Source organism: Euphorbia lathyris, chromosome 1, assembly GCF_963576675.1.
Source record: "Euphorbia lathyris chromosome 1, ddEupLath1.1, whole genome shotgun sequence".
Lineage (NCBI taxonomy): Eukaryota > Viridiplantae > Streptophyta > Magnoliopsida > Malpighiales > Euphorbiaceae > Euphorbia > Euphorbia lathyris.
Genome location: NC_088910.1, coordinates 73,409,198 through 73,426,605, shown reverse-complemented (window position 1 = coordinate 73,426,605; position 17,408 = coordinate 73,409,198). Strand labels below are relative to the sequence as shown.

At 38.4% G+C, this 17,408-nt stretch overlaps 1 non-coding gene across 1 annotated transcript; it reads right to left on the bottom strand.

Moving 5' to 3' along the window:
• Nucleotides 1–904: 904 nt before the first annotated feature.
• Nucleotides 905–1,011, bottom strand: LOC136216230 (small nucleolar RNA R71). Its single transcript, XR_010683223.1, has one exon. It is a non-coding gene; the product is annotated as a small nucleolar RNA R71 (small nucleolar RNA).
• Between the last annotated feature and the right edge of the window lie 16,397 nt (nucleotides 1,012–17,408).

The window sequence follows — 17,408 nt, the reverse complement described above, 5'->3', positions numbered from 1 at the left end:
TTCAAATCTGGTATTCATCTTTTCATACCCCTGTTTTCATTCATTTATGCATGTTCACTAAACCAACTTCAAATTATTGATTCTAGCTTTTAAGGTAACTATTCTAAACTTAAGACTCAATCCTTATGGAAATGACACTTGGCTTTATCGAACTACAACCGACCTAGTACACTTGCTAGAGTCCACATTTAATATGTCAAGTTTTTGGCACCGTTGTTGGGGATTAATAGATTAAGTCGAAAGAATTTGTATGCTTAACTTGCTACCTGTTAATCACATGTTCGTTCAGTGTCATTGGTTTTGATTTTTAGCTGTTTATGTGAAGAATATGTATTCCTATTCTGTCTGTAGATCTTGAAATAGAAAGAACATATAGAAGAAGAAGAAGAAGATTGTTCAGACAAGCTAGACTTGTAAGGATGAACAACGAAAATCTGAGACCGGAAGCTGAAGGACCAGAGAACCATGAGGAGGGGCATGGTGAAAATAACGAGGAGAATAATAATAATCGTAACAATAATGGCAATCAGAGGTTGCAGATGAAAGACTATTCCAGACCATCCACTGAAGGTCATTCGTCCTGTATTGTTTTGTCTAATGAAGGAAACCACTTGTTCGAGATTAAAGCATTAATGATTCAGGTGTTACAAACAGTTGTGCAGTTCTGCGGGGTACCCAAATGAAGATCCAAATGCCCATATTCAGGACTTCATCACCATGTGCAACACCTTCCGAACAAACAGGAACGAGAGTGATGATGTTATTAGACTGAAGCTGTTTCCTTTATAGTTGAGGGATAAGGCTAAAAATTGGCTAAAGAATTTGCAACCGGGTTCAATTACTACTTGGGAGGAAATGGCCAACTTGTTTTTAAATCAAGTATTCCCCCCCAAGGCAAGCAATCAAGCTGAGAAATAAGGTTTCTCATTTCTTTTAAGAAGTAGATGAATCTTTATCAGAAACTTTGGAGAGGTATAAAGAGTTGTTGAGAAGAGTCCCCAACCATGGAATACCCATGTGGATATAGGTGCAAAATTTCTACAATGGAGTGACTAACGCGTATAAGATTCAAATTGAGTCAGTTGCGAATGGAAATCCTGAGGAGCTTGAACCCCAAGCCTTGTATGAGTTGATTGAGAAAGTAGTCAATACGAGCTACAATTGGCACTCAGTGAGGAGTGATGGGAAAAGAATCTCCAATGGTTCAAGCAATTATGTTATAACCAAACTGTCCGCTCAAATGGAACAGCTTGTCAAAGCTGTGGAAAGAATGAACGTCTCTGCTGTTCAGACACAATCACCTGTTCAAAATGAGATGCCACCATATGATGGATGCACTTTTTGCAATGGTCCTTACAAACCCATTGACTGCCCAGGAATCAAGACAGGTGCATCAATAAAGGAACATCGTGACTTCATCGTAAGACAGCCACCCAACCCTTACTGGAATACATATAACCCTGGGTGGAGAAATCATCCCAACTTTTCATGGCAGGACAACCAGAGACAACCAGCTATTCAGCAGCCATACAAACAAGATAACCAAAAGCAGCCATACCAATAACAGCAAGCCTCCATATCTAACCAGCAATACCAGAGACGACCAGTTGTTCAAGAGGAAGGAAAGCCTGATCTGGAGTCTATGATGATGTAATTTATGAAACAAACACAGACATCCATCAAGAGCCTCGAGACATAGATGCAACAGTTTGCTACCATCATTGTTTCAAAAGAAAAAAGCGCTTTACCAAGTAACACTATAACCAACCCAAAAGAGGAAGTCAATGCGATCATATAAAGGGGGTAAGAAAATTTCGAACACCTTTGAAAATAATCGTTTGTCCAATGATGTAGGGGAAGGAAGCCAGCTAACTAAAGTACTAGAGCAGAATGCGCAAACAGTTGAGTCTGGAAAGAGAAAAGACAAACAGCCATTCAATGAGGAAATACTTGTTCCCTTATATGAAGCCACGATAACATATCTGCATAGGATAAAGCAATAAAACTGTGAGAAAAAGACACAAGAGCTTCCTAGAACAACTGATGAAGCTACACATCAACATTCCTTTTATTGAAGCATTATCGGAGATGCCAATGTACGTAAAATTTCTCAAGGATTTGCTCACCAACAAGAAAAAGCTCGAAAGTGTAGCCATGGTGCAGCTGAACAGGGACAACTTGTCAATCTTACAAGCCAAACAACAGCTTCCCAAGAAGTTGAAAGACCCAAAGAGTTTTTCTATACCCTGTTCAATAGGAACGCTGACTATTCAAATGCCTTGTGTGACTTAGGAGCTAGCATCAACCTAATGCTATATTCCATTTATATGCAATTGGGATTAGGGGAACCTAGACCTATAAAGGTCATTGTTCAGCTAGCTGACCGATCCTTTCGGTATCCTAAGGGAATAGTGGAAGATGTGTTAGTTAAGGTTGGAAATTTCATCCTACATGTTGATTTTGTAATCATGGACATAGTTGAAGATCTGAAAGTCCCAATCATCTTGGGATGACCATTTCTTGCTACTGGTAGAGCAGTGATAGATGTGCATAGTGGGCATCTAATTTTGAAAATAAATAATGAAGAGGTTGTGTTTAAAATGCACGAAGTTGTTTGTTACACTTCGGCTTCTGATGATGCTTGTTATTTCCTAGATACAAGAAACGAACAATCTGTTTTGCAGGAACATTAAGAAAGGGAGAAAGTCGTAGAGCTCAAACAATTGTTTGATATCGAAACACTCGAGGAGACAACCGGAGAATTTGTTGAACACGACCTTGAAAGAGAAGAAGCAGCACCTGATCATAATCCAGAAGAAGAAGAGTTATGATGCCCAGAGCTAAAACCTTTGCCAACTCACTTGGAGTATGCCTTCCTAGATCCACCAAACAACCAACCGGTTATTATTTCAGCCACCCTGACTAAGGAACAGAAGGAACAGTTGCTCACCATCCTGAGACGCAACAAAAAGGCATTGGCTTGGAAGATAGAGGACATCAAAGGAATTAACCTTACAATTTGCATGCACAAAATCCTGATGGAAGAAGATCATCGACCAACTATTCAGCCACAATGGAGACTTAACCCACATATGAAGGATGTGGTCAAGGCAGAAGTGATAAAGCTGATTGATGCTGGAATAATTTATCCATTTTAGATAGCATTTGGACTAGCCCAATTCAGGTTGTTCCAAAAAAGGGGGGCAAAACTGTGTGCCTAAACGAGAAAAATGAGCCCATTCTGATGCGAACAGTCACTGGATGGCGCATGTGCATCGACTACAGAAAGCTGAACGAGGCAACCAAAAAGGATCACTTCCCATTGCCATTTATGGATCAAATGTTAGAGCGACTGGCTGGTTATCAATTCTACTGTTTCCTAGACGGTTATTCGGGTTACAATCAGATTCAAATCTGCACTAAAGACAAAGAGAAAACAACTTTCAGATGCATGATGGCTATATTCTATGACATAATTGAGAAAACAGTCGAAATTTTTATGGACGACTTCTCTGTTTACGGTGGGTCTTTGGAATCATGTTTGTAAAATTTAGAGGTTGTTTTGGAAAGATGCAAGGATACACAGTTGGTCTTGAACTGGGAAAAGTGCCACTTTATGGTAACCGGAGGCATTGTGCTAGGCCACAAAATTTCAATCAAGGGTATGGAAGTAGACAAAGCAAAAGTAGAAGTGATAAAAAAGCTTGCTCCACCCAATTCTGTTAAAGATATCCAAAGTTTTCTTGGGCACGCTGGATTTCACCGTCGATTTATCAAGGATTTCTCAAAAATCGCTCAACCACTGTCTACTTTGCTTCACAATGGAGTGGATTTCAAATTTGACGAACAGTGTATGACAGCTGAAGGAGAAGCTTGTCAATTCTCATATCTTGATTGCACTAGGCTGGAGTATTCCATTCAAACTCATGTGTGATGCTAGTGACATGAGTGTTGGAGCTGTTCTCGAACAACGGATTGAGAAGAAATTCAAACCCATTTACTATGCTAGCAAAACACTGAACGAGGCCCAACAGAATTACTCCACCACTGAGAAGGAACTGCTTGCATTAGTGTATGCTTTTGATAAATTCAGGTCATACCTTATGTTGTCAAAGGTAACAGTGTACATGGACCACTTTGCATTGAAGTACCTGTTCGCCAAGAAGGATGCCAAGCCTCGTTTGATCAGATGGTTGCTACTACTCTAAGGATTTGATCTTGGGGATAAGAGACAAGAAGGAATCTGAGAACCTAGCTACAGACCATTTATCCTGAATTGAAGCCATAACGAAAAAGGAACAGCCAGACATCCTGGACACTTTTCCCGACGAACACCTATTTTCCATCTCTCCTTGGTTCGCTGATATAGCAAATTTTCTGGCTTGCAAAATTAAACCCTTTCATTACTCAACTAATAAAAAGAGGAAATTTTTTACCGACATGAAATATTACTTGTTATTTAAACTATGTGCAGATCAACTTATTCGGAGATGTGTGATCCATGAAGAAGGAGAACGGATTTTGCATCAATGCCACTTATCTGAGTCAGGCGGCCATTTTGGGGCAAACAGAACAGCTACCAAAAGTATTTGAGGCAGGATTTTTCTGGCCCTCCATTTACAAAGATGCTTAGAGGTTTCTGAAGGAGTGCAATGAATTCCAACGAACAGGTAACATCTCGGCCAGAAACGTTATACCCTTAAACAACATCGTCGTATGTGAAATATTTGATGTTTGGGGCATAGATTTCATAGGGCCTTTCCCAAATTCCTTTAGTAATCAATATATACTTGTCGGTGTGGATTATGTGAGAAAATGGGTGGAAGCTGTGGCTTCCCCCTCAAATGATGCAAAAGTGGTCACCAAGTTCCTCAAATAGCTGTTTGCTAGGTTTGGCATGCCTAAAGCCATAATTAGTGATCAAGGCTCTCATTTCCATAATGCCCAGTTCGAAAAGCTCTTAAAAAAGTATGGGGTCACTCATCGAATAGCCACCCCTTATCAACCCCCAGACTAGTGGGCAGGTTAAGCTTTCGAAGAGGGAGCTGAAGAGAATTCTGGAGAAAATAGTCAATTCATCCCGAAAAGACTGTTCTCTAAAACTTGATGACACTCTCTAGGCATATAGAACAACCTTTAAAACACCCATTAGGATGTCTCCTTTCAGACTTCCATTTGGCAAGGCATGCCACCTCCCCATTGAACTAGAGCATAAGGCTTATTGGGCCTTAACCTTTTTGAACTTTGATGAGCAGAATATATGTGCCCAACTCAATGAAATGAAAGAATTCAGACTGTTTGCCTACGAGAATGTGTTATCTTTGTAATTTATAGCATTTTTTGTATTTAATTACTAGTTATTTTGCACCATTTTAATAAAAATTTAATGATAGTTTCTTATATTTTCATCAGTTTTTGTATCTAAGTCACTTTCGTGTGTTTTTCAGGCACTTTCGCAAGGTTTTCGGCACAAATAACCAAGTCGGGACTTAAGGAGACAACTCAGAAGTAAAAGGGACAAAAAAAGAAGTTTTAGTGACTTCCAGCATGCACCTCGTCGAGGTGGGTGCTGTAAGATGGAAGTCCAATTGTTCACACTAGGACAAATTTGACACATTTTTTTTTTATTTTCATCCCTCATATGGACTCGGATTGAGGCAATTCAAAATGAATTGGAAAGCTAAGAGAAAGATGTTAAAGCCTAGGATTCCTTTCCCACCTTTACACATTTCAACTCCTAAATTGTCAATGTCTTCCACCACCCTTTTTAAAAGCCGAATTCAGAAGATTAGGGAGTTGGAGGCCATAAGAAGACTTGGTCTTTGGAAGTATGTGTGTCATTTTACTATAAAATGAGACATTGGGAGCCATTTGAAGACACACCAAGCTTGGGCTTAATTCTTCCCTCTATAATGTTATTTTGCCGATTCTTCTCCTTAAGAATCAGTTGTTTTTGTTGTTGTCATTGTTGTTATTGTTCTCAAGTTGTTGTTTGTGCACAAGTTCATCAAATAAAAGTAAGTTTTAAGTTACCGAAGAAGTTTGTTCGACAATCGTCATTACGGTTTCTTCTAAACTTTAATCTCATTTATTACTATGAACTCCATTATCTATCTTTCTAAGGTGTGTTTTAATCTAGTCATAGGCTAAAACTCTCTTAACTAAGGCTAAAAGCGGATCTTAACCTTAATTATGTGGTAATTATGTTTAATCTATTTAAGCTATGTTTATCCTTTTTGAGAAGTAACTTATGTTTCTTAATGCTTATAGGAGATGGACCGAATTCCTACGTGAATATAATTAATCTTTTATATTGACCGTGATTAAATTGATTAATCGAAATTCATAATTTGGACCTAACGACCATTTAGTGTGGCCTATTGGTTTTCCAAGGTTTTTCATTAATCTTATTACAAATCTTAGATTTATTACTTGAGCCGGACTAAGGGAAAGTAATAAATCGAAGGTTTGGAACTAAGAAAACTTAATGCTTCTTTGGATTAATTACTTGAGCCGGACCAAGGGAAAGTAATTAATCGAAAGTTTAGAACTAATTACTCGATCGGTTTTTCTTGAATCTTAAGTGATCACTTTAGCCGGACCAAGGTAAAGTAGGTTAAAAAGGTTTAGATTAATAAAACTTAATGCTTCTCTAGATTAATTACTTGAGCTGGACTAAGGGAAAGTAATTAATCGAGAGTTTAGAGCCAATCTCGAGAATTTATTAGTTAATAAGAAAAATTGTCATCTTAAAAAGGATAAAACAACTTAAAAGGGGTGAAGTGCTATTACCAAGCAAAGAGGTTAAGTGAAGCTAGAAGCCTTAGTTTCTTTCAATATAAGTAATCTCTCACCTAATTTGTATAATTTTCATTTCATTTCTTTCTTAAGTCTTAACTTGGTTGTCCAACAAACTCTACTTTTCTATTGTTTAAATAATAGACAATGAGCAAAAAAATTAATACTTATAATCACCATCCTTGTGGGAACGATACTCTACCTTCGCTTTATTACTTAATACACGATTAAGGTGCACTTGCCTTCACATGCATGTATACGTAAAACGCTCATGAGAATGCAGTCAAGTATAAGGAACAAACCAAACAATGGCATGACAAGCGAATACAAGCCAAAGAATTCCAAGTGGGACAATAAGTGTTGTTGTACAACTCGAGGCTGAAATTGTTTCCAGGGAAATTGCGTTCCAGATGGTCAGGCCCTTTCAAAGTGCACAAAGTGTTTCCCGATGGTGCTATAGAGATTCAGTGTGGGGCAGGTAATGTGTTCAAAGTTAATGGGCAGTATCTCAAACACTATTTGGTCCATGAAACAAAAGGTGGAGCAAACATAACCCATTGCCTTAAACAACCAAATTAAACCATGTGTGCATACTGCTGATGCGCCTCACGACGTCGATACCGCAAGGCTCACTAAGGGATAAGTATACCCCGTCGTTATCAAGTAATAAAATCTGGACAAGTCCAGGTATCGAATCCACATGATTTATTCCTGCAAGTATCGAGCTACTTGGTCTCATATGTTATCTAAGCTATGGGGGGTTTGAATTGGTTTTGATTAAGTTAACCTACTCCTAATTAAGTTACCCCTACTCCTATCTAAGTTATTCTACTCCTAGGTGATCTTTTACCAATGTAATTACCCGAAGGGACATGAGGTGATACGATAATAATGAAAATAGATTATTTAGACAACGGAATTAAAACCTAATCTAAGTCACTTGTGTCCGAGGCGATTAACCCTACCTATCCTCCTGAGGTACCTAGTTCGAGATTCCCTTGTAAGGTCGAAACTAGCTCTAATGCTCAGCAATTTGGGCTTAATCTTCTATAGGGTCGTCAATCCTATAGGCACTGACTAGGTCAGATTCAGCTCACAATATGTGCCAACTTAATTTTGGGATTATCAATTGAGTTAAACCAATCAGACAAAGCGTAAGGCAAAGATTTAAGCAATAAAACAATTGAATAAACAAAACTATAATATATATCAAAGATGAAAGTATTGTCACGAAGATACAATGAGCCTAGGATTCATAACATGGATCAGAGGCTAGAAAAAATATAAAAGAAGAAAAATCCCTTTCAGGAACCTGTCTACCAATGCAGGCATCTTCCTAGAACTTAAGGATGGGACTTGAGCAATCCTCGATGAATGGAGCTTCGGAGGTGTCTTCAATGGAGGTTGAAGGAGATGGAGGAGGTGGAGAGGATTTCTCAAGGTGGAAGCTAAGGAAATTAAAAAGATAAAAGATGTCTATTTTACAATTGGAAAACCCTATTTATAGACGCGGTTCGGACCCTCTTTCAGACCTAATTCGTATCCTTTTGCAGGTGGGAAGACGTGGGGTCAATCGTGGCGTCATGGGACCGGGAATCAATCTTTTGACTGATTCCCGCAGGGCAACTCGCCGAGCTGGCATGGCTAGCTCGCTCGAGCAGGCCCCTAGGGCCAGCTCGGTGATCTGGCCCCAAAAAGGCCATTTCGACGAGCGGGAATGCCTAGAACGTCTTGCGCGACTGCTGGATGTCCCGAAATGCAACTTTCACCCGAACGCGTTTCTATTTTAGCCTGCACATGCATGAAAACTCCAAATAACATTAGTTCCGAGGCTAAATTGACCCGCCAATCGCTCATTTTGAGTAAACACTCTGTTTGGTGCGACTTTTGGCGGATCAATTAGCTATAAAAGGTAATGGAAATTTAACGTACATGCTAATTTGGCCATATTTGCCTAAAATAATCAGAAAATGAGCCTAAACAACAAAAAGTAAATAGAATATATATAATTTCTAACTAACTCACACAAAAGCATATAAATCCGAGAATTGCTCGCTTATTCATAAAATAACGCTAAAAACCGTACCTAAAGATAGGGGTTTTTTGACCCCTATCAAACCTTCTCGCACTTAAAACTAAAAAACTAAACCCGTAATCGCAAGCAAGCTAGGAAACCTCCTGGTTTTACTAGGTGCTTGACACATTTTCGAGCATCTGTAGTTACATGCATTCGGAATTACAAAGTAGAGACACGATATCCAAAAGCCGCATTTCAATTATCACAGGTCATATGTTTAAGAAAAAGGACACATGTTTAATTAAACGAGCTTAAGGGGATAGCTAAGTAAAACACCTCACCATAGGTAGTTCACTCGATTCACACAATTTTAGTGACTAAAGTGTTTACTCTCGGCTTATGTTCTTGCTTAGGATTACGTTGACTTTGCACGTTCATCCGAGTTCCTCTACTATGCTATATGACTCCGATGATATCAAAAACAGCCTTGAATTGGGGTTGTAATATGGTTAGAGGGTTAAAGGTACAAAAGGTTAGGAGTTCTAGCGCTAGAAAAACAAAGTTCAAAATGGTTTTAGCAAATTGTGAAGTGATTGAGCTTTTTATTCATATATATATATTTTTTTGTGAGACGTTCTAATTTTAAGAACTGGGAGATAGAGTTCTCCTTCTTTTTGTTTGTCTCTTTTCTTTTCCTTTTCTGTTTTTCTTTTTCTTTTGGATAGTAATGCTCATTCACTTCTTAGCCTTTTGGCTTGCTACCATGATTCCATAAACAAAGATAAAGTGCTAGAAGAAAACAAAGGCTCAGTGTGAGCTTTGCAAAAACTCGGGTTAAGTAACAAACCAAGTGATAGTTTGCAAAAATTGGGTTAGAACAAAAGAAAAATCTACTAGATACAAAATACAGGCTCAAAGGGGCTTCCTAAAGTAGATGAAAAAGAAAAAATAAGGTAAAGAAAAAGGTTAGTTCTAATGAGGCTGGTTCATCGTTTAACATCTCAAATCATCGCATGTAGGTTCAACTCAGTATTAGGTGCAAAATCTGTAATCTTTTCACAAGTCAAAGCATTCACACAAAAATGTCAAGAAAAAGAGCTTTTTGATGTTCGCTCTTGGGCTCAAATTCAACTCACAGTTCTTGGGTTTCAAATTTGTGCTTACTAGTTCTCCCCAAACTCAAGTTTAATATCACACGCCTTCAATTCTTAAGTTATCTACCTAAGTACTGATTTTAGCATTTCTTCAAAAGTAGGGTCTAAATTTAAACTTTAGCTCATGCTTTTACAGATACAGGGATTGTGTCCTACACCTAAACTAGTTGTCATGCAATCTTAGATTCGGTTTTTGGCCCTCAAAAACAAACAACGAAGTTTAGATTCGAAGGAGGTTCACGGTTTTAGGTCCTAAACATGCAAAAACATAAATAAAGCATAAATAAAACTCGAAAACGTTAAACTAAACTAGACATGACGCAACAAAAATTTAAAAATTATACAAATTTTTGTAAGTTTGTCTACCCCTCCTCCTCACACTTAAATCGTGCAATAAGTTCCAACATTGCATATAAAACAATAAAACACATATGAAAGAAGTTAGGGTGGAGAAGACAACTTACTAACCAAAGTTAAAAACAGAAATCTATAATTGAATTAAAAAGAAAAACAAACCTAGAAAAAGTTTAATCCAAACTTGGGTTGCCTCCCAAGAAGCACTACTTTTATAGTCGGTTAGCTTGACATAGAGTTCCTTCCTAAGTATAAGCTTCTATCCGCGTTAGGAACTCGAATTCCTTAACAAATAATCCGTACCTACAAAATGGATTAGGAGCCTCAAATAAGTTTAATGAAAGTAGGAGGCTGAATTTAAACATATTATGAAAAAGTTTGGTTTGCTCCCTTTTGGATTCTCTTGGTAGGTCGAAGAGAATGAAAACTTCTGAGCATGAAGCGAACCTAAACTTTTTTAACTTTTGAGGAAAAGGTAGTTGAGATACACAAGTTTTGATTTGCTATTTTATCTCTATCACATGATTTAGAATTTCAGATTTTGAACCGGGGTTGCTTACCGCTTCCGGTTCCTCACTTACCTTGAGATGTGACAGTGGACTTGGTTCTACCTTTTTGTCGTTCCTCAAGGAGATGACTTGAGCTGATTCCCTTTGTGGGATTTCTATGTTTTCCTTCATGTCTGGGAGAGCATCTCGGGATTGCTCTTGCATCTCATGGTTTATTTGAGCCAATTGGTTGCTCAAGTCCTTGCAAACCTCCTCATTGATTGTAAGTCGGGCTGATATTCCTTTCAAAAGGGACAACACCTCATCTTGTGAACTAGAGGGTTGTGGAGGAGCTTGGCTTGCTTGTTCGTAAGGAAACATTCCCAATTCATTTTCCCTGTGCTCATTAACAAACCTATTTGGAGGCCTCAACATGTTAGGGTTCCCGTAGGACAGATTTGAGTGTTGAGGTCTCCTCCAATCACTATCATAAAAGCTGTAAGAATTGGGGTTAGAATTGTACCTTTGGTGATTATCCACAAAACTTACACTTTCATTAGTGTTGAGGCTCGGTTTCGCCATCAAGATATCCATTTTCTTATTTAACTCGGCCATGGAGGGATTGGGAGCCTCATTCTCCAGGGCATGAATGTATTGTCTTGATGGGATAGTAAACTTTTGAGCTTGCCACTCGACTCTTTCTTGCCAATTCATTGATCAGAGAATGCTGAGAAAAAGTGAAGTTCTAGCACAAAAGTTGATAAGTAAAAGTATACAGTTATGAACAAATACAAAAGATATGAACAAGTATAGAAGGTATAAAGAATTATATATAAACATGTATAAACGATATAAACAAAGGATATTCACAAAGGAATGCCTAAACTAACAAATCGACCTTTGGTTCGACATTGCAGAAGAAATAAATCCCCAGCAACGGTGCCAAAAACTTGATGCGCCTCACGGCGTCGGTACCGCAAGGCTCACTAAGGGATAAGTGTACCCCGTCGTTATCAAGTAATAAAATCTGGACAAGTCCAGGTATCGAATCCACATGATTTATTCCTGCAAGTATCGAGCTACTTGGTCTCAGGTGTTATCTAGGCTATGGGGGTTTGAATTGGTTTTGATTAAATTAACCTACTCCTAATTAAGTTACCCCTACTCCTATCTAAGTTATTCTACTCCTAGGTGATCTTTTACCAATGTAATTACCCGAAGGGACATGAGGTGATACGATAATAATGAAAATAGATTATTTAGACAATGGAATTAAAACCTAATCTAAGTCACTTGTGTTCGAGGCGATTAACCCTACCTATCCTCTTGAGGTACCTAGTTCGTGATTCCCTTGTAAGGGCGAAACTAGCTCTAAGGCTCAGCAATTTGGGCTTAATCTTCTATAGGGTCGTCAATCCTATAGGCACTGACTAGGTCAGATTCAGCTCGCAATATGTGCCAACTTAATTTTGGGATTATCGAATGAGTTAAACCAATCAGACAAAGCGTAAGACAAAGATTTAAGCAATAAAACAATTGAATAAACAAAACTATAATATATATCAAAGATGAAAGTATTGTCACGAAGATACAATGAGCCTAGGATTCATAACATGGATCAGAGGCTAGACAGAATATAGAAAAAGAAAAATCCCTTTCAGGGAACCTGTCTACCAATACAGGCGTCTTCCTAGGACTTAAGGATGGGACTTGAGCAATCCTCGGTGAATGGATCTTCAGAGGTGTCTTTAATAGAGGTTGAAGGAGATGGAGGAGGTGGAGAGGATTTCTCAAGGTGGAAGCTAAGGAAATTAAAAAGATAAAAGATGTCTATTTTACAATTGGAAAATCCTATTTATAGACGCGGTTCGAGCCCTCTTTCAGACCTAATTCGTATCCTTTTGCAGGTGGAAAGACGTGGGGTCGATCGTGGCATCGTGGGACTGGGAATCAGTCTTTTGACTGATTCCCGCAGGGCAGCTCGCGGAGCTGGCCCCTTTAGGGCCTGCTCGATGGGCTGGTAGTGCTAGCTCACCGATCTAGCCCCAAAAAGGCCATTTCGACGAGCGGGAATGCCTAGAACGCCTTGCGCGACTGCTGGATGTCCCGAAATGCAACTTTCACCCGAACTCGTTCCTGTTTTAGCCTGCACATGCACGAAAACTCCAAATAACATTAGTTCCGAGGCTAAATTGACCTGCCAATCGCTCATTTTGAGTAAACACTCCGTTTGGTGCGACTTTTGGCGGATCAATTAGCTATAAAAGGTAATGGAAATTTAACGTACATGCTAATTTGGCCATATTTGCCTAAAATAATCAGAAAACGAGCCTAAACAACGAAAAGTAAATAGAACATATACAATTTCTAGCTAACTCACACAAAAGCATATAAATGCGAGAATTGCTCGCTTATTCATAAAATAACGCTAAAAACCGTCCTAAAACCGTACCCAAAGATAGAGGTTTTTGACCCCTATCAACTGCGAGTACGTAGCGCAGTCAATAACGGACAGTAAGCGTAAAAAATGTCATTTTAATTAGCATGGTATGACTTAGGAGGTCTCAATTGACCATATTTATTATAACCAATTGTGTTAAGCTTTATCAGTAATGAACATTGAATTACACTATACATTAGGGTGTTCCCGAGTAGATCTAGAAAGCAATCGAACAATTGTTCAATTCGAGCACATTTTCAAAACTTAGAATTCATAAATTTTCAGTTTTGATTATTTACCCCTACTATAGGTGTTAGGGATTAAAGCCAGTTAATCAACTGTAGCGGAGCGGAATTGCGGTTTAAAATTTATTTCTAATCCCTTTGAGTTTGATCTTTGTCCGTTAACCATTGATTGAATAAAACCTTTTGATCCGTTTAAGGATATAAACATACCCGGACTGTCTCTTCTAGAGACGACTGAAGAATCCACAAGGTAGTGAGATCTCTGTAGTCAGGTGCACGAACAACTATTGAGCTAGAACCGGTGCTAGCCGAAGAACGAAGAAGAACTGGAGAGATTTTGCAATTTTCCAAACTAGTGTATTCCTAAACCTAATCTAATTACATAAATAAATACCAATAATATTTATTCTATGCAATTAATTATGATTAGATTAAATTTAATTACCCCAATTAAATTAATAACACCAATTAATAAATTAACGTATTGATCTAATTAATTATTCACCGAATGCAATTTCATTAATTTACAAATTAACTAATTACATCGCGCAAACTAATTAATCAATTAAATACTCAACACTTAAGACCATTAATTAATTACCTTGATACAAAGTATCAATTAATCAATTTATTAACCACCAATTAATTACCTTGATATTTTACTGTCAATTAGTTAATTAATTCTATCTCTCCAATATACCGTTCTATAAGTTCTAACTCAGATGTTCGATGTGAACGATCCTATAGGACTGTCCTTGGCTAGCAGTGGGCTTATGGCTCACAGACAGTAAATGGGTTCTAGCAAACCATTACTGCCCCTAACTAAGACAGAGTTTCAGCAGTCTAAAGATGCAGAGACCCTGTAGTTATCTCTTAACGTCTTTTACCATTTGATATCGATATTATAAACTAGAGGCATGTCGGCTGTCATCCTCTCTGATGTTTATGATATTTCTTGATCTTAAGTAGATTAATGAATCAGATAAGTAAACTACTTATCAGGGTGTGGCCACACACTTATCAAGTGGCCTGTGATATCATCTCACTATTATGTGAGTGGTAATTCCATCACTTCACTATCAATACTAATGTGTTCACCTGTTCACCCAATCATACCCGTATTTGGCATCCTGTTATAGACATGTTAGGCGTATGTCAAAGTGAACCGGATCCCACATTGATATTATAATGAAATCTGGTCTGGAAGACAGTTAGAGACCTACTTAAGAAAACTAATGACACAACCACCATGTAGTTTTCTCGGGCGGATCGATCCAGTCACATGTATACAAAATGTACCCATATTCACAACGGACTTATCAAGTGCTATGGCTAGTATCAATTACTACCATACAGTCGTCGAATATACAAGTCTGTGGTCCTAATCATTCCCATGATAGAATAGACTTGGGATATGGTTTTACGATTATCAATCAATGGATTCTCTATTCATATTATAGCACAAGATATAAATGAACTAGATTAATTCCTTTATTAATGTGACACAAATACATTTTATAAGAACCAATGCCTATGAACTAGGGCACACCAACAGTCTCCCACCTGAACTAGTTCCAAGCGGGTATTTCCCTAAACACTATAGATCTAGTACTACCAATTGCCTTGGTAAACTGACCAGCGACATTGTTCTCAGTGTCGACCCTCTACAATGTAATGTCACCAGGTAAGGTGTTACCATCTAAGTACGCGTTTGGATCTCTTGTGTGACATGGGATCCAGTGCTTGTGCTATGTCCCCATTATTGTCACAGAAAACATCAACTGATCTTAGGAGAGTTTGACCTACTCCTAAATCAGTTATGAACTTCTTAATCCAAACTTCTTCCTCTGCATCATCGCATGCAACGATGTACTTAGCTTCCGTTATAGAATCGGCAATGGTTGGCTACTTTAAGGATCTCCAACTAATGGCATCGTCATTTAAGAGAAATCCATACCCAGTATGTGACTGGTTATCATCCTTAAAACCTCGGTCAGTGTAACCTGATATTGCCATTCCTCCTACTCATCAAATACTAAGAAAAACATCCTTGGTACGGTTGAGGTACTTCAGGATTGCCTTGACTATCTTCCAGTGTTCCCTATCGGGATCTGACTGGCACCGACTAGTCATGTTTGGTGCAACACGCAACATCTGGCCTTGTACATAACATAGAGTACATGATGGATTCTTGTCTATGTACGATGCCTGACTCAAGCCTAGAAGTCGGTTGGATCTAACCTTGTAGATTTTGATCGGCTTCTCCCAAGTCTTTCATTGTGAAGCATTTACTTAACCACTGCTTGATCTTGCAGTGTTAATATATTGCCTCCAATGAGCAGTATGTCATCGACATACAATATTAGGAAAGTGGATATGCTCCCACTGAATTTCATATACACACAGGGTTCATCAGAATTCTGTATGAATCTACTTGAAACACCACTTGTATAATCGGTTTAGCCTCCTCAATGTTTTGAGGATCTATATCGGTTCCCAAAGCATCCTCAGCATAAGCTGCAGGAGTTTGTGAGTTTTGAATCTCAACGAGATCAATATCACTCCCACTGTCTACTTTGGAAAGGAATTCCTTTTCCAAAAAGATTGCAAACCTATCCACGAATGTTTTATTCTCAGCTAGGTTGTAGAAGTAATAACCCTTAGTTTCCTTAGGGTAACCCACAAACTGGCATTTAATAGATCTGGACTCTAGTTTTCCACTTATCAATTTCTTGACATGTGCATCAAAGCCCCAAATCTTCATGAAGGAAACATTGGGCTTTCGGCCCGTCCATAATTCATATGGTGTTCCTTCAACTGCCTTGCTCGGTGTATTGTTAATTATATGAGTAGCAGTTTCCAAAGCAAATCCCCAAAAGGAGATAGGGAGAGAAGCTTGACTCATCATTGAGCGGACCATATCGAGCAGGGTCCTGTTCCTCCTTTTGACACTCCATTCCATTGGGGTGTACCAGGAGGAGTGAGTTGGGAAACGATCCCACACTCTCTCAAGAATGAGATAAACTCTTGGCTCAAGCATTCGCCCCTTCTATCAGACCGGAGCGCTTTTACTTTCTTGCTAAGTTGATTTTCTACTTCATTTTTGAAATCTTTGAATCTCAGAAGAGTTTCAGATTTATGTTTCATCAGATACACATACCTATACCGGCTATAGTCATTTGTGAAGGTAACAAAGTACAGAAAACCAGATCTAGCACTGGTGCTTATTGGACCGCATACATCTGAGTGTATCAGCTCCAACAGCTCCGTGGCCCTTACACCAGTTTTGGTGAAAGGCGCCTTTGTCATCTTCCCTCTTAAACAAGATTCACACGTGTCATAAGACTGCATGTCAAATGACCCTAGCGCTCCACTAGAGTGAAGCCTAGTTATGCGTTTCTCATTTATGTGGCTAAGACGACAGTTCCAGATATATGTAGGATTCAGTTCATTAGTCTTAATCCTTTTAGCTTTTATGTTATAGATTGATTCACTATGTTTTAGATCAAGGATATACAAACCATTTTCTAGAAATGCGGTTCCATAAACAATATTGCCACGATGTATAGAAATCATACCACGTCCAATATTAAAAATTAAAATCATAAATATCCAACATAAAAACTGAAATAATATTCCTGCGCATTGTAGGTACATGATAGCAATTTCTAATTTATAAAACTAATCCACTAGGTATCTCTAAGAATAATCTTCGATCTTTAAGGCCTCTACATGAGCACCATTGTCGACTCAAAGATCCACTTCACCAGATCCCAACAATCTCCTATTTCTTTGTCTATGCACATTTGAACAAATGTGAGTACCACATCCAGTGTTTACAACCCAAGATGTAGAAATAGCCAGATTAAATTCAACAACATAAATACCTAAACCAGAAGCTTCGTCCTTCTG